Source organism: Salmo salar, chromosome ssa12, assembly GCF_905237065.1.
Source record: "Salmo salar chromosome ssa12, Ssal_v3.1, whole genome shotgun sequence".
NCBI classification, from domain to species: domain Eukaryota; kingdom Metazoa; phylum Chordata; class Actinopteri; order Salmoniformes; family Salmonidae; genus Salmo; species Salmo salar.
Window position 1 is genome coordinate 11329391 of NC_059453.1, and position 19164 is coordinate 11348554.

A 19164-nucleotide genomic window follows, 5' to 3' on the forward strand; every position below is an offset into this window, starting at 1 on the left:
CATGATGACAATCAACAAACTACCATGATGTAAAACTGAATATTACCGTACTGTTTTCATGCTGCTTAGTGCTAAATGTGGGCATCGTTCAGGATACCTGATTGTATTATCACTACCTAACCCAACTGAAGAGATTGCAATAGGTGTAGTAGCTCCATTCAACCACAAGATGGAACTATCGACCCTTAATAAAAAAACAGCTTGAGTAAAAAGTTGCTTTCCGTCAGTAGTGTAGCTGTGCCTGGAGAAGTGGGTATTCTCTAATTTTGCCCACATTTTTCCAAACGGCCCGATCTAAAATGATAAATCCCATATTGGTCTTTCACAGTCAGGCCAACCCAAGCTGTACTGTGCAGTAGGCCTGCTATTGAAACCGATAGACTGAGTTAGAAATTCACAGGTTTCAAATTTTCCCCCAATTTCTTTTCAGGTTTTCGTTCTCCAAGTCACTTTTTTTTTTCTCAGAAAGATGACATAGTTGTAGATTCTAAGTCCATAACATTGCTTAACCTACATCAGCGGACCACTTTTGAGGTCTGGGAATAATCTAACATTTAGATTTTTGAGAGTAGTTACCCATTATTTCAAGTGTGCAGGCAGCTAGCACTATTGTCTGATTATAAGTGTTTCTGTAGTACATGAGAGGGAGTTTGCAAAATAAATGGCTACTGGAATGACGCAAATAATCATGATATCATTCTGACAGGTAGGCATAGGCTATTTTGTAGCTAGTTAACATTTAATAGAGAATGTTTTTGGACGGGCCTTTCCATCTACCAGAAGACGGTTAGGCCAATCATAAGCGTCGCTATATTTATCCTGTTCCTTAATTGTTTGACATCTGTGTTTTACTACATATTATGAGGAATATAATACATTGCTTCAAACTAGCCTATAGCTAAAATCCCACCATAGAAACGTTGAGGCAATTTATTTAATAAAGACTTGCTCATATGCGTTCTCCTGTTCTGTTGGTTTTCTTTAAACTTTCTTTCATTGTCTAGCACCTAAAGGCATTATCCTAATCATATTATCAACCATGATAGTTGTTGCATCTTTAAATCCCCTTTCTAATGGGTATTTCCATCTCTGTCCATGAAACCACTTGCATGTTTTTTTACAACTGTAAATGTTTTCCCGCAAATTGAATTTCATAGGTCAACTGCCGCGTGCACATTGCTGCGCCTAAACTGCGAAGAACAGTTGAGCAACATTTGAAGCTAAGCATTCCGATCTGTTGCATCATCTCTATTAATTGATACAGCGTATACCTCCACTATACTACTTTGATACGTATCAGTGGGGAATTAAGAATTAAGTATATGCAATGCCCACAACGTGTGTGTACAGCGTATACCTCCACTACACCACTGGGAACCGTGATGAACTGCTAAAACGGTCAAACCACTTCACATCATTTAGCTTGGAAGTAAAGGTGATGGGTTTGTCAAATAATATTAATATTTGAGCAACACATCACCATTGCTTCCGAACAAAATAGTATTAAGATATAAGATAACATATTAAAGAAGGATTTTGTGAATTTTTCTCAATATGCGCATGTACAATAGTCCCACAATAAAAGCTATGACGCTAATAGTCAGAGAGTTGTGTTCTGTGGGTGTCACTGAGTTGGCTGAGAGACCATTTCCTGGGTGCGCACTCCATAGGTAAGGCTACAGTGCAATATGAATGTTAAATGCGCTAAAAGGGCTGATTTGGGAGGTGATTTGACACAGTCAAAGTACAGCAAAAATAGCTACTCGAAGTAGGCTGATATCGGGTTTCATGGATCCACAATCCATAGATATATATGTACAGTGCAGTATGCCCCTAACGCAATTCTGAAGTCTAATACATCTACTTTTTTTTGTAAAATTAGCAAATAATTTTATTCTGTTTAATTTAAATAAAATTCCAACCTTGTTTAGCATTATCTGGTCCAATTGTGGTATGATGTCATTATTTTCATCCGTTTGCATCAGTTTCAATGGGGGTCTTTTATTTGGAAGGCGAAACGCCAGTTCAACTATTGTTGTTCATGCTAATGTTCAGATCACACTGGCAGGGCTGGCTCCCAGGCCGCTCTGGATAAGAGCGTCTGCTAAATGACTAAAATGTAAATAAGCGCCATAAGCGGAACTCAGTCGGGGTCTCAATTTACTGTTGCTTGTTCGAATAGTAGAATCCACAAAGTGCAAGTTCGGAATGTGGTTGTGCATCAGCGGGTTTTCTCTTGTTCTGACAGTCAGTAACTGGCGACAGATCTTCATGTGAATATACAAAAAATCTGCATAAATAAAATATGGCCATTTTCCCACCAGTGGTGTTTCCACCAAATATAAAAGTCACTGCGTGATGACATAGTGCATGCACACAAAATGTACTTATATGCTTACATTTTCATGTAGTTGAAGTTAAATGTGTTTCCATCTCATTTTCAACTCTAACGATAGTTTTGTCACAAAAACTGTTGCTTTAAATAGCAAATTCATGTCGTTCCCGGTTGTTGTTGACCCCTTGATTACCTCCTCTATCACACTGAAACCTATGATAGGTTCCTCTGCTACATTAGGACCACTGAACACAAGCGCTGTTATTTGGAGACTGTGACTGGAAACACCTGAACTGTTCAGCTTGAACTCTACAGCTATTCAACTAATGAATGGTATTGTCTGATTGGCTGCCATATGTGTGAGCTGTCCTGGTCCTAGTACCTCACCTATCTCTCGGATGATGGTGTGAGGAAGGTACTGGCATCGCCATTCGTCATTGATGAGGCTTGCCTGTGCCGCTGTATCCCAGACTGCTGTGACAGGTATGTTGTTGAAACTATGTTTCACAATACACCTTTTACCTACTAGGTTTAACAGTCTGGTGTTTTGTTTTGTGGAGAGGTAGTGGACATTACATACCTCTAGGGGCTGGTGTTTTGTGGAGAGGGAGTGGACATTACATACCTCTAGGGGCTGGTGTTTTGTGGATAGGTAGTGGACATTACATACCTCTAGGGGCTGGTGTTTTGTGGAGAGGTAGTGGACATTACATACCTCTAGGGGCTGGTGTTTTGTGGAGAGGGAGTGGACATTACATACCTCTAGGGGCTGGTGTTTTGTGGAGAGGTAGTGGACATTACATACCTCTAGGGGCTGGTGTTTTGTGGAGAGGTAGTGGACATTACATACCTCTAGGGGCTGGTGTTTTGTGGAGAGGTAGTGGACATTACATACCTCTAGGGGCTGGTGTTTTGTGGATAGGTAGTGGACATTACATACCTCTAGGGGCTGGTATTTTGTGGATAGGTAGTGGACATTACATACCTCTAGGGGCTGGTGTTTTGTGGAGGGGGAGTTGACTTTACATACCTCTAGGGGCTGGTGTTTTGTGGAGAGGTAGTGGACATTACATACCTCTAGGGGCTGGTATTTTGTGGATAGGTAGTGGACATTACATACCTCTAGGGGCTGGTGTTTTGTGGAGGGGGAGTTGACTTTACATACCTCTAGGGGCTGGTGTTTTGTGGAGAGGGAGTTGACCATGATCATCATGGTGAATTATTTAATCATTTAAGGGTGGAATTGATAAGATAATTATCTAATAAAGGTAAATTAATCAATAAACCATGATGAATTATTAGTCATACAGCATGGTTAATGAATAATCAATGTAATGATCAATGTAGTGATCGATTAGTCCAATTAGTCCCAGAAAATCTAGTAGAGGCTGTAGAGGGAAGGAAATGTGTGTGAGTATTTAGTGTGCCCATGGGAACAGGGGCCAGATGGTAAAGGGAGTAGAAACTTCAAGGGGTTCCTAACCTTGAGGGAAAGGAACAGGCTGAGCTGGATAGTGATAAACAGTGTGGGAAGTCAATGGCGGATGCAGGTCACCAACAGTTTGTGTGTAAATGCAAGTGCGTAAGTAAGCAAGAACTATATAATGACTGTTTTGTTATCCTGACCTCAGAACGTTCTCTGAATAAAGCTACAGAAACCTTTTGCAGAAAGCTGAGTCCTTGCCTAATTATTTAACCCATTGTCTTACAAACCTTGGGCATTAGTCAAGGCGTATTGATTATCAATTGGTCCTATTCGAGCCGGATCTTAAAAAACTGCCGATGTCGTTCCAAAGAGACACGGAAACCGTGCAGGGGCGGATGAAAAATCCATAAATCAAAGACCTGGCCCTTTACTGTGGGTTCTTTACAGGCCGGTGGCAAACTGGTACGCGACAGAGGTGGTGACGAGATTCAACGAACATTGAAAAACTCAGCTGCAAATAACAAGGTTAGTAAGCTTTATTCATACTTTTGGGGAATAGCACCTGTATGATTACATTAAATAAGGAATGAGTGGTAGCACCTGTATGTCGGCATTGCATGATGAAATGAGTGATACACCTGTATGTCTGCATTACATGATGAAATGAGTAATACACCTGTATGTCTGCACTGCATGATGGAATAAGGGACACAATTGTATGTTGGCATTAAATGAGGAAAGATTGATGTGAGAGTGAAAGGCAAAAGCGATTGATGTGAGAGTGAAAGGCGGGAGCAAGTAGAGGATTTTAATGTACTCTGGGTGTTAGACGCTGAAATTGGTGAAGGTTATAGCTGGTGACCTGGCTTCAGGAGTTCGCGTGGAGAAAACGGTTTTAAAGGGAATCAAGTATTCTGCGCGAATGGAAGGCAGGAATTAGTTGTAAATTCACAAACGACGAATTCGAAAACGACGAAACAGGGTCCGGAACGACCCTGTGCAACTGTGGCCACTGCATAAAACTAAACTAATGCTTATGGTGAGACCTGATAACGTAAAACATCGGGTCAAAATATAACCATAAGGGGATAGTCAGAGCTTTAAGGGGGAGTCCATTTAAGTCTGATATCCACGGGGAAAAAGGGAAACCTAATATGGCGGAGTGAGATACAGATGTTATTGTCAACAGTTACATGAAGCAACAGATAAATAGGCTGTTAACTAGGGCTTTACGACCCCTGGAAAATAGTTTATAGTTGCATACGTATGCGACCTAATGTCCGATCAAACAATTCTATATTGTGAGTTTCGAGAGAGAGATAATGATTATGCTGGGATGATTGGTCGCGTGTGAGGTGAATATATTGTCCAGTCAACAATCGCTAGTTTGTCTATGCGTGAGATATGAGCAGTGTGTCAGGGTCCATACAAATGATCATTCTAAGAACAAAATTCTATATTGGGAGAAGGAAATACATAGGGTGTTGATACACATAGATGTTTAAATATTGACATAAGAATATTGAACCACCGGCAAGGTCCGTAATTGTGAACATATTACGGCTATGTTCGGGGAATATTCAAAATGTTAGTTTTAAATTGACTTAAAAACACACATGGAGTGGGAAGATAATTAGTTATGTGCGAAGGGAATATATTGTTCTCTATGCGTGAGATAAAAGCAATGTGTCTATACGGATAATTATTCTTCAATTCCAGGTTAATAACGGTTAAAGATAATTAGTCGCGTGTGAGGTGTATATATTGTTCAAGTCGACAGTCGCGAGAAAGGACAGGATTGTTCTTCTACGCGTGAGATAGAAGCAATGTGTCATGGAGCATACGAATAATTATTCTACAATTCTAAATTAACAACGGTAACTAGCATACACATAGAATAAAATATCATTTAGGATCCATACGAATACTCCTTCTAAAAATTCTAGATTGTGATAAGGAGCAGAATAACCACGATAGTAATTTGGCAAACATGGGTAGTAGATCCTCTAAGGGGATCCCGGCATTGACGGGAGATGAACGTTTTATGCTGGGAAAAGATAACAGGAACATTTATTTTGGGCTGAAATGGAGGAAGAAGTATGAATTTGATGGAGGTTTGGATGTGGAAAAGTTGGGACTAATGGTAAGGAAGACGCATAAGGTATGTGGGGACAAAACAGGGAAACAGCATGTCGAGGGTTAGACATAGCCAGGGTATGGCTGTCTGGAGCCCGCAGAAGAAGGCAAGTGGAGAAAAAGAGAGAGGCAGAGTCAACGGTCGCAGGAGAAAGGCTTAGACATTTACATTAGGGCTATGTTCTGGAAATTGTATCGATAGTACGTGCCTAATTTTACGACTACAGACATTGATAAATAGGGTTATTTGCGAGGAGTGTCCATCAGTTCAATAGCATTGTGGTTCAGTGGTAGAATTCTTGCCTGCCTGGGTTCGGATCATGTACCATGGGACTAAAATTTAATTTAATTATTGTTATGTGTTGACTGGAACGAGACTGGTTGTTAGTGTTTGTTGAAGATAGAAACCGAACGTTTTGATAGCTTGTTTAGTTTAAATGGAAAGACAGATTCGATAAAGTACGTTGTTTGTGGTCTAAATGGCCGGCTTAAAGGATTTATATAGAATGGAAGTTGTATTTGAATGACGGAATCAAGGAAAAGGTAGTTACCTAAATCTAATGAATTATAAGGAGCGGAAATTAATAATTGCGACAGAATTGTGGCGATATACATTATATTTTTTAAACCCTTGGACATTTCATAAGACTATAAGCCAATACCTAGAGAGATTAAAGGACGTGTCCAACGCAAATAGAGGGTTAATAGAACCCCCGGTAGTGGATGTATTTGATGCCCCGTATTATCAGTAATTAAAAATTGCTTTCCTCAGTGGAATGCGTCCTGAGATAAGTCGCGCCATCAAACAGAACCTCGTAGGGTGGGGGCTAGCAGATCTGAGGGAAGTAACAGAGGCAAGAGAGGCCAGAGAGGGAGTCGAGACAAATACAGAGAGAAGAAGGTCAGGCGCCCACAGCCAGACTCAGAGGATGAGGAAGGAAAGGCATGTTCAATCACATAAACCATTGAGGAAGTTTAACACTAATGATTGGGGGGAGTACAAGGGAATTATAAGTATTATTAGGTTTTGTTTGTAGTTAACGTTTGGGTTTCTGAATTGGTGTAGTATAAGGAATGATGACCAAATGTTCATGGTTATTTTATGGAAAAAGGAGCGCTTAGCTCTCTTTGGGAAAAAAAATCCTAGGGACAGGATATCTTAAAGGGGGTATACACACATGGCATTTTGGAAGTTTTGTTTTCTGAGTTTTAATTAAACAGGTGAAATTCTTTTGATAGGGAATGTTCTGGAACCTGGGATACAAAATGTTGATAAAGTTCTTAGCTTTCACTTGTTTAATGTAGTAAGAAACACGGTTCTGAAAGGGTGGTATGACTTTTGACCCCTCTGGTGACTTTTCCTTTTGTGGTCTGATCAGCCGCAATGAAAAGCCATTTGGATGGTGAATTTAAGGTCATTGGTGATATTGATTTTAAGGGAATTTGTAGAACTGATAATTGTGATGGAGTTAACCTGTTAGGGCTAGGGGGCAGTATTGACACGGCTGGATAAAAAACGTACCGGATTTAATCTGGTTACTACTCCTGCCCAGTAACTAGAATATGCATATAATTATTGGCTTTGGATAGAAAACACTCCAAAGTTTCTAAAACTGTTTGAATGGTGTCTGTGCCTATAACAGAACTCAAATGGCAGGTCAAAACCTGAGAGATTCCTTTACAGGAAGTGGCCTGTCTGACCATTTATTGTCTTTCTTTGACATCTCTTTCCAAAACTTAGGATCTCTGCGGTAACGTGACACTTCCCACGGCTCCAATAGGCTCTCAGAGCCCGGGAAAAACCTGAATGTCGTCATTCCAGCCCCAGGCTGAAACACATTATCGCCTTTCTCAAGTGGCCGATCAAGGGACTGTGGGCTTAGGCGCGTGCACTGGCCGCCCCCGTCTTTGTGTTTTTTCCTCTGTTTACCGAAAAGGAGATTCCCGGTCGGAATATTATCGCTTTTTTACGAGATAAATTGCATAAAAATTGATTTTAAACAGCGGTTGACATGCTTCGAAGTACGGTAATGGAATATTTAGACATTTTTGGTCACGAATTGCGCCATGCTCGTAACCCTGATTTACCATTTCGGATAGTGTCTGTAACGCACGAACAAAACGCCGCTATTTGGATATAACGATGGATTATTTGGGACCAAACCAACATTTGTTATTGAAGTAGAAGTCCTGGGAGTGCATTCTGACGAAGACAACAAAGGTAATAACATTTTTGTTATAGTAAATCTGATTTTGGTGAAGGCTAAACTTGCCGGGTGTCTAAATAGCTAGCCCGTGATGGCTGGGCTATGTACTTAGAATATTGCAAAATGTGCTTTCACCAGAAAGCTATTTTAAAATCGGACATATCGAGTGCATAGAGGAGTTCTGTATCTATAATTTTTTAAATAATTGTTATGCTTTTTGTGAACGTTTATCGTGAGTAATTTAGTAAATTGTTAGTAAATTCCCTGGAAGTTTGCGGGGAGTATGCTAGTTCTGAACGTCACATGCTAATGTAAAAAGCTGTTTTTTGATATAAATATGAACTTGATTGAACAAAACATGCATGTATTGTATAACATAATGTCCTAGGGTTGTCATCTGATGAAGATCATCAAAGGTTAGTGCTGCATTTAGCTGTCTTCTGGGTTTTTGTGACATTATATGCTAGCTTGAAAAATGGTTGTCTGATTATTTCTGGCTGGGTACTCTGCTGACATAATCTAATGTTTTGCTTTCGTTGTAAAGCCTTTTTGAAATCGGACAGTGTGGTTAGATTAACGAGAGTCTTGTCTTTAAATAGCTGTAAAATAGTCATATGTTTGAGAAATTGAAGTAATAGGATTTTTAAGGCATTAGAAAATCACGCCACTGGATTACACTGGCTGTTGCGTAGGTGGGACGAATTCGTCCCGCCTAGCCCAGAGAGGTTGCGCCCTGTGCCTTTCGGCTATTGTGTTTTGTTTACCGTGGCATTAAAACACTGTTGCTCCGGGCCTCTGTCTCCTGCGCCTGATTCCGCATCTCCACTGGTCCTAGAATTCCGTGACAGAATCCCGCACCCTCATGGAGTCAGCAGGAGCAGAAGCGCCGTCCATGGCTGAGCAGGTCTCTCAACACGCCAGCCTCCTCCACCGCCTAGGCTCGGCCATGGACCAGGTGTTGGCCCGGTTGGAGAGCTGGGAGAGAGGTGCTTCCCCAGTCAGACCAGATCCGGTCCCTCACCCTGCGCCCCTACCCACACCCACTGAAGCGGGCGCCGGCGGTATCCGGATCACACCTCCCAGGGAGTTCGATGGGACGGCCGCTGGGTGCAAGGGGTTCTTGCTCCAGTTGGAACTGTACCTGGCGACCGTCCGCCCCCCCCTCCGACGAAGAGAGGGTGAGCGTCCTCGTCTCCTGTCTCACGAGCCGAGCCCTGGAATGGGCCAATGCGGTCTGGGATGGTCCAGACTCGGCTCGGAGCGACTACCCTGAGTTCACCCGCCGCTTCCGAGCGGTTTTCGATCATCCCCGGAGGGCAGGGCGGTGGGTGAGCGGCTATTTCATCTGAGACAGGAGACGAGGAGCGCTCAGGATTTCGCCCTGGAATTCCGGACTCTCGCCGCTGGATCGGGGTGGAACGAGTGGGCCCTGATAGACCACTATAGGTGTAGTCTTCGCGAGGACGTCCGCCGGGAGCTGGCTTGTAGGGACAACACCTCCACCCTAGACCAACTGGTGGATTTGTCCATTATACTGGACAACCTACTGGCTGCCCGGGGACGTTCCAGTCGGGGCCTGTTCGTTCCACCTCCCAGTCCTCCTGCTCCACAGCCCATGGAGATAGGGGGGGCTGCGTCAAGGAGGACCGGAGGGGGGGGGTCTCTCCTGCACCCGCTGTGGGCGCAGAGGACACACTGTGGACCGGTGCTGGAGAGGTCCACCCGGGAGTTCGGAGGGCAGGCAGAGCACTACTTCGACCCCCCAGGTGAGTCCGCACCAGCCACACCCAGAGCCCCCTGTCGACCACATGTACACCTCCGTTTGTTTTCCTGATTTTTCCCCTCACTTCCAGTATAGGGCACTAGTCAATTCAGGTGCAGCTGGGAGTTTTATGGACCGTGGGTTAGCTCAGAGGTTAGGGATTCCCCTGGTTCAGTTGGACCACCCCTTCCCCGTGCACGCCCTAGATAGTCGACTGCTAGGGTCAGGCCAAGTAGGGGAGGTCACAGTGCCACTGGTTATGCAGACGTGGGGGGGTCATGAGGAACGTATCCGCCTGTTCCTCATTGACTCCCCGGCGTTTCCGGTGGTACTGGGAATCCCCTGGCTAGCCACTCACAACCCTCAGATTTCGTGGAGGCAGAGGGCTCTTACGGGGTGGTCGAGGGAGTGCTCAGGTAGGTGCATAGGAGTTTCCATCGGTGCGACTACGGTGGAGAGTCCAGACCAAGTCTCCACCGTGCACATTCCCTCAGAGTATGCCGATTTGGCTATTGCCTTCAGTAAGATGAAGGCGACTCTAATACCCCCCCATCGACGAGGGGATTGTGCGATAAACCTCCAGGCCGACGCGGTCCTTCCTAGGAGTCACGTGTATCCTCTGTCTCAGGAGGAGACAGTGGCTATGGAGACATACGTCACTGAGTCCTTGAGACAGGGATACATCCGGCCATCCAAGTCCCCCGTCTCCTCAAGCTTTTTTTCGTGAAGAAGGAGGGAGGTCTGCACCCGTGCATTGACTATAGAGGTCTAAATGCTATCACAGTGGGTTTCAGTTACCCGCTACCTCTCATTGCTACGGCAGTGGAGTCATTTCACGGGGCGTGCTTCTTCACGAAATTAGATCTCAGGAGCGCGTATAACCTGGTGCGTATCCGAGATAGAGACGAGTGGAAAACCGCATTTAGTACCACATCGGGCCATTATGAGTACCTCGTCATGCCGTATGGGTTGAAGAACGCTCCCGCTGTCTTCCAATCCTTTGTGGACGAGGTCCTTAGGGACATGCTCGGGCAGGGTGTGGTGGTGTACATCGATGACATCCTGATCTACTCCGCCACACGCGCCAAGCATGTGTCCCTGGTGCGTAAAGTGCTTGGGCGGCTGCTGGAGCATAACCTATACGTCAAGTCTGGGAAATGTGAGTTCTCCAAACGAGCCGTCTCTTTTCTGCGATACCGCATTTCCACCTCGGGGGTGGTGGTGGAATGTGACCACGTTACGGCTGTGCGTAATTGGCCAACCCCAACCACTGTGAAGGAGGTGCAGCGGTTCTTGGGGTTCGCTAATTATTATCTGAGGTTTATCCGGGGTTTTGGCCAGGTGGCGGCTCCCATTACCTCACTGATGAAGGGGGGTCCGGTGCGGCTACGATGGTCAGCAGAGGCGGACAGAGCCTTCCATCGTCTGAAGGTGCTGTTTACCAACGCTCCTGTCCTGGCGCATCCGGATCCCTCTTTGCCATTCATAGTGGAGGTGGACGCGTCCGAGGCTGGGGTAGGAGCTGTGCTATCGCAGCGCTCGGGCGTTCCTCCGAAGCTCCGCCCATGTGCATTCTTTTCCAAGAAGCTGAGCCCGGCGGAGTGCAACTATGATGTGGGGGACCGGGAGCTGTTAGCCGTGGTTAGGGCTTTGATGGTGTGGAGACATTGGCTTGAGGGGGCACGTCACCCTTTTCTCATCTGGACCGACCACCGTAACCTGGAGTATATCCGGGCAGCGAGGAGGCTTAATCCCCGTCAGGCAAGGTGGGCCATGTTCTTTACGAGGTTTCACTTTACCCTCTCATACATTCCAGGTTCCCGGAACCGGAAGGCTGACGCACTGTCGCATCTCTACGACACCGAGGAGCGGACCATCGATCATACTCTCATACTTCCCGCCTCCTGTCTGGTGGCACCGGTGGTATGGGAGGTGGATGCGGACATCGAGCGGGCGGGTCGGTCAGAACCCACTCCACCCCAGTGTCCCGTGGGCCTGAAATACGTTCCGCTTGGTGTTCACGGTCGCCTGATCCGATGGTCCCACACTCTACCCTCCTCGGGTCATCCTGGGGTGGAACGGACAGTGCGGGGCCTGAAGGGGAGGTACTGGTGGCCCACCTTGGTTGAGGATGTTCGGCGTTATGTCTCTTCCTGTTCGGTATGCGCCCAGTGCAAGGCTCCTAGACACCTGCCTCGAGGGAAATTACAGCCCCTCCCCGTTCCACAACGGCCTTGTTCTCACCTCTCGGTGGATTTCCTCACGGATCTCCCGCCGTTCCAGGGGAACACTGCGATCCTGGTCGTTGTGGACCGGTTCTCTAAGTCCTGCCGTCTGCTCCCTTTGCCCGGTCTTCCTACGGCCCTGCAGATCGCGGAGGCCCTGTTCACCCATGTCTTCCGGCACTATGGGGTGCCCGAGGACATCGTATCTGATCGGGGTCCCCAGTTCACGTCCAGGGTGTGGAGGTCGTTTATGGAGAGGCTGGGGTCTCGGTCAGCCTGACCTCGGGTTTCCACCCCGAGAGTAATGGGCAGGTCGAGCGCATTAACCAGGATGTGGGCAGGTTCCTGCGGTCGTATTGCCGGGACCGGCCAGGGGAGTGGGCGCAGTTCGTACCATGGGCCGAGATGGCCCAGAACTCTCAGCGCCACTCCTCTACTAACCTGTCACCCTTCCAGGTTGTATTGGGGTATCAGCCGGTCCTGGTGCCATGGCAACAGAGCCAGACGGAGGCTCCTGCGGTGGAGGCATGGGTGAAGCGCTCTCAGGAGACCTGGAATGCGGTCCAGGAGTGTCTAAGGAGGGCTAGTGAATGACACAAAGAGAGCGCTGACCGCCGCCGCAGTGAAGCCCCCGTGTTTAACCCGGGGGACAGAGTCTAGCTCTCGACCCGGAACCTGCCCCTCCGCCTGCCCTGCCAGAAGCTGGGTCCACGGTTTGTGGGGCCGTTCAAAGTCCTGAGGAGGATAAACGAGGTGTGTTACAGGTTACAACTCCCTTCATATTACCGCATTAACCCCTCGTTTCATGTGTCTCTCCTCAGGCCGGTGGTAGCTGGTCCACTGCAGGACGATGAGGTGCTGGAGGTCCCCCCGCCCCCCCTAGACATCGGGGGGGGGGGGCCCGGCGTATACAGTCCGAGCCATCCTGGACTCCCGACGTCGGGTAGGGGGCCTGCAGTACCTCGTGGACTGGGAGGGGTACGGTCCGGAGGAGAGGTGCTGGGTTCCGGCAGTGGACGTTCTGGATCCACCTATGCTGCAGGAATTCCACCGTCGCCGTCCGGATCAGCCGGCGCCTCGCCCTCCGGGCCGTCCCCGTCAGGGGAGGGGTACTGTCACAGTATCCAACGAAGGTGGCGCCCCTCCTCGGTCGGGCGGCGCTCGGCGGTCGTCGTCGCCGGCCTATTAGCTGCCACCGATTTATGTTTCTGTGTCTTTTGGTTTTGTCTGTCTATCCCGCACCTGTTTCGTGTCTGTCATTAGTGGGGGGTTATTTAGTGTGTATTTTCAGTTTGGATTCTCGTGCAGGATTGTTTATTGTCCACTCAGGACAGTTGTGTGTTTGGCCTGTTTCGCTGGCCTGTGTACGATTTATTGCCGGGCTGCGCCCCGTGCGCTTTTCTTTGTGTTTTCTTTTGGGAATGTGTTTCCCGGGCGGACCTATTTAAGCGCCCTGTGCCTTTCGGCTATTGTGTTTTGTTTACCGTGGCATTAAAACACTGTTGCTCCGGGCCTCTGTCTCCTGTGCCTGATTCCGCATCTCCACTGGTCCTAGAATTCCGTGACAAAAGTGACACAGAAGAATTAGATAACGGTTAGTGAGTGAAGACCAGCATAGTTAAATTATAAACAGGTGAGGACAGAAATAACACTGGGACAGACAGAAATAAGAATAGAAGATAAGAGGATAATTTAGTTTGGTTCCTTTAGTTAGGATATTAATACATGGAGAGACTATCAGCTCCATTGGCATGTATTTTAGTTTTGATTTTAAGTTTATGTTTGGTAAATTCTCTAAGGAGAGATATGACTCTTTACACAGACAAGCACATAGGTATTTAAAACCACACAAAGCAGCACAGATAAATCTTAACCTCTCTAGGGTATGTGGGACGAAATTGTCCCACCTACGTAACAGCCAGTGGAATCCTGTGGCGCGTTATTCAAATACCTTAGAAATGCTATTACTTCAATTTCTCAAACATATGACTATTTTACACCATTTTAAAGACAAGACTCTCGTTAATCAAACCACACTGTCCGATTTCAAGGCTTTACAACGAAAGCAAAACATTAGATTATGTCAGCAGAGTACCCAGCCAGAAATAATCAGACACCCATTTTTCAAGCTAGCATATAATGTCACATAAACCCAGAAGACAGCTAAATGCAGCACTAACCTTTGATGATCTTCATCAGATGACAACCCTAGGACATTATGTTATACAATACATGCATGTTTTGTTCAATCAAGTTCATATTTATATCAAAAACCAGCTTTTTACATTAGCATGTGACGTTCAGAACTAGCATACCCCCCGCAAACTTCCGGTGAATTTACAAAAAATTTACTCAATTACTCACGATAAACGTTCACAAAAAGCATAACAATTATTTTAAGAATTATAGATACAGAACTCCTCTATGCACTCGATATGTCCGATTTTAAAATAGCTTTTCGGAGAAAGCACATTTTGCAATATTCTCAGTAGATAGCCCGGCATCACAGGGCTAGCTATTTAGACACCCAGCAAGTTTAGCACTCACCATAATCATATTTACTTTTATAAAAGTTTGATTACCTTTTGTTGTCTTCGTCAGAATGCACACCCAGGACTGCTACTTCAATAACAAATGTTGGTTTGGTCCAAAATAATCCATCGTTATATCCGAATAGCGGCGTTTTGTTCGTGCGTTCCAGACACTATCCGAAATAGTAAAGAAGTGTCGCGCGCATGGCGCAATTCGTGACAATAAAATTCTAAATATTCCATTACCGTACTTCGAAGCATGTCAACCGCTGTTTAAAATCAATTTTTACTACATTTTTCTCGTAGAAAAGCGATAATATTCCGACAGGGAATCTCCTTTTCGGCAAACAGAGGAAAAAATACCAAAGGCGGGGGCGGTCGGGGTCATGCGCCTAAGCCCAGTCTCCCTTGATCGGCCACTTGAGAAAGGCGATAATGTGTTTCAGCCTGGGGCTGGAATGACGACATTCTGTTTTTTCCCGGGCTCTGAGCGCCTATGGACGACGTGGGAAGTGTCACGTTAGAGCAGAGATCCTTAGTAAATGATAGAGATGGAAAAGAAGTTCAAGAAATGGTCAGACAGGCCACTTCCTGTAAAGGAATCTCTCAGGTTTTGACCTGCCATTTGAGTTCTGTTATACTCACAGACACCATTCAAACAGTTTTAGAAAATGTAGGGTGTTTTCTATCCATATGTAATAAGTATATGCATATTCTAGTTACTGGGTAGGAGTGGTAACCAGATTAAATCGGGTATGTTTTTTATCCAGCCGTGTCAATACTGCCCCCTACCCCCAACAGGTTAAGACACTTGACAGAGAATTGTTACAGGGTAACTAAGGATGAATGCCCCAGGGAGAGTTGGACATGTGGAAAATGAAAGAGGGCAATCCTACAAGAGAAGGGCTGACATAAGGATAATATACTGATCTTACCAAAGACATTGTTTAGATATGCAGCAAAATTGATACATGGCTTGAGCCATGTATAAATAGGGGGAGTATGGTAGAGCAGACGATAGAACAGGATAGGATATTACTTAAACAAAAACATTTTTTGTAGAATTTCCATTCCAACATTTGGAAATTGACTTATTGAACTATTCCGAATTGAAGGGAAGAAGGGGTGTTTAACAATAACAGATAAGTATAGCAAATGGGTAGAAGCGTTCCCAACTTACTTGGTGGACACGATTATGGTAGCTAGAATATTAGGACAAGATAATATCCTTAGGGTTGGGGTACTGGAATCTATCTCTTTAACCTCTATGGGCTAGGTGGGACGCTAGCGTGCCACCCGTGGTGCACTCCATCAACAGCAGGTGCATTTCAAGAGCGGCAAATTTGAATCCAAATAAATGTCAAAATTCTAATTTTTCAAACATACAACTATTTTACACCCTTTGAAAGATAAACATCTCCTTAATCTAACCACGTTTTACGATTTCAAAAAGGTTTTACGGCGAAAGCATAAATTTAGAGTATGTTAGGACAGTACATTTACAAGAGTTGTGTGTAATGTTTTGTCAAGTCAAAGACAGGGTCACCAAAACCATAAAACCAGCTAAAATGATGCACTAACCTTTTACAATCTCCATCAGATGACACTCCTAGGACATTATGTTAGACAATGCATGCATTTTTAGTTCTATCAAGTTCATATTTATATCCAAAAACAGCGTTTTACTATGGCATTGATGTTGAGGAAATCGTTTCCCTCCAATAACCGGCAGTCAAGTCAGCGTCACAAATTAAATAATTAAAATTAGAAAACATTGGTAAAATATTATATTGTCATTTAAAGAATTATAGATTTACATCTCTTGAACGCAATCAACTTGCCAGATTTAAAAATAACCTTACTGGGAAATCACACTTTGCAATAATCTGAGCACTGCGCCCAGAAAAATACGCGTTGCGATACAGACTAGACGTCATGTTGGGGAGATCTAAAATCGAAAATACTATGTAAATAATCCATTACCTTTGATTCTCTTCATCAGATGTCACTTCCAGGTATCACAGGTCCATAACGAATGTAGTTTTGTTCAAAAAAGCTCATCATTTATGTCCAAAAATCTCCGTCTTGTTAGCACATGATCTAAGCCAGCCGGACTTCTCGTCATGAACGAGGGGAAAAAATATATTTACGTTCGTTCAAACATGTCAAACGTTGTATAGCATAAATCATTAGGGCCTTTTTTAACCAGAACATGAATAATATTCAAGGTGGACGAATGCATACTCTTTTATAACGTATTGGAACGAGGGTACCCAACATGAACTCGCGCGCCAGGTGTCTAATGGGACATCATCGTTCCATGGCTCTTGTTCGGTCAGATCTCCCTCCAGAAGACTCAAAACACTTTGTAAAGGCTGGTGACATCTAGTGGAAGCAATAGGAAGTGCCAAAATATTCCTCAGCCCCTGTGTTTTTCAATGGGATAGGTTTAAAGTCAATACAACACATCAGGTATCCACTTCCTGTCAGAAAATGTCTCAGGGTTTTGCCTGCCAAATGAGTTCTGTTATACTCACAGACACCATTCAAACAGTTTTAGAAACTTTAGAGTGTTTTCTATCCATATATAATAAGTATATGCATATTCTAGTTACTGGGTAGGATTAGTAACCAGATTAAATCGGGTAAAAAATTTTTATCCAGACGTGCAAATGCTGCCCCCTAGCCCTAACAGGTTAAATGATGGATGACATTTCAGCTAATCAGGTAAAGCCTATAGAATGCCAGAGTTAGAGATACCAGAACAGGTAGACATAGAAGTTGAACAAATACTAGCAGAACACATGAGAAGACTGTTTGTTAACCAGACCCGTATGTCCAAGATTTTGTGTCCAACAGGTGAATTACAGGAGAAGGTGATTCACTCGATCCAACCAGGAGACTGGGTGTGGATCCAGTCCCTGAGGAGAAAAAACTGGAAGCAACACCGTTGGGAAGGCCCATACCAGGTTCTGTTAAACCATTGCCTTTGCCATTAGAGAAGCTGAGAGAGTCACTGGGGTCCACGTTATCCACTGCAAGAAGGTATGTACACATATGAGCACTGCTGATCACACACAGAGTTAGGAGAAGAACCGAGTACCAACAGGGTCCGGGGGTTACCTCCTTAACGAAGATTTCCTATCCCGACCGTTCATCACTGTGTGTGCTCCTAGAGGTGTGAGTATGGGGTGGTACCTAGCAGAGAGACTAAGGGCAGGAGAGGGTTGGCGGTTTTTGGGAAGAGTAGAGACTCTGAGCTGCATCATAGTCTAATCTTTCTGATACATTCAGATCCACCATCTTCCGGTACTAATCATACGATACCGTTGTCATTGAGAACAAGTAGAAGATAAACTATATAATACACTAATGAGTGACGTACAGAATAAGGAATCAAAAAAGATCAGGATGTAGGTTTAAGGTAAACATTAAACAATTTCCTGGGAAAGAAGACAACTGTACAGGAATTGGGGTTGGCCAGATTGAAGTACTCAGCCAACACACCTAGGTTCACTTAAATTCCTGATGAGCACCAGTGTTATAGATACAAGAATGGCACCGAGAACTTAGATGATTTTAATGGCTGAAAGGTAATCGTTAATGTGACTGACTTAGGTTTGAAAGCACAGGAGAAAATTCTAAACCTCATAGCACCTATGCAACGGCTGTCTTCTGTAGAAATGGACCAAGGCGCAGCAGGTATGTGAATACTCATCTTTAATTAAAATAAAGGAGTAGAGCATCCACTTAACAATACAAACAATATATACGACAGGAACAGTTTTGCAGGCACACAACACGCAGTGCAAAAACAACTACCCACAAAACCAAGTGACAAACATACTCCTACATATATGACTCCCAATCAGGAACAACGATCCCCAGCTGTTCCTGATCAGGAGTCACAAGACCAACACAGAACAATCACACACACAAGACTGCCACGTCCTGACCCCAAAACTACAACAACAGCTCCATCTGCTGGTCAGGACGTGACAACCTATAACTGAAGTAGGTTGGGCTAGTACCAGCAAAGGACGCATACGACAGAAAATACCACAAAGGGTGGTTAGGAACTTGCGCCCTGGGGTTATTGGTCCAACCAGTTGGAATTAGTTATCAGAGACCTGTTATAGGAGGCTAAAGTAGACACAGGAGGAATTTTGACCAGGATGGGATTAGCTTTGTCTAGATGGATGCTATTGGCATCCTCAGGGAAGTTCCAGATGAATACAAAGCTATGAATCAAATATGTGAGGGCTTTAACACTACATTATTTTAGTAGTTGACAATAAATAAAAATGTGGATTGCATTAATGACATCTTTTATAATCAACAGAGATTCATAAATGAAACCGAGGATGCAGTAAAGAGGTTCTCTGACCAATTATCCGCCACCTCCCTCATGACCTGGTAAAATAGACAGACTCGATATGTTATTGGCAAAAGAGGATGGTGTAGGTAGAATGATTAGGTTCATTGCTGTACGTACATTCCTGATAACACAGCCCATGTTTGGGAAATGGAAAAGTGTTGTCA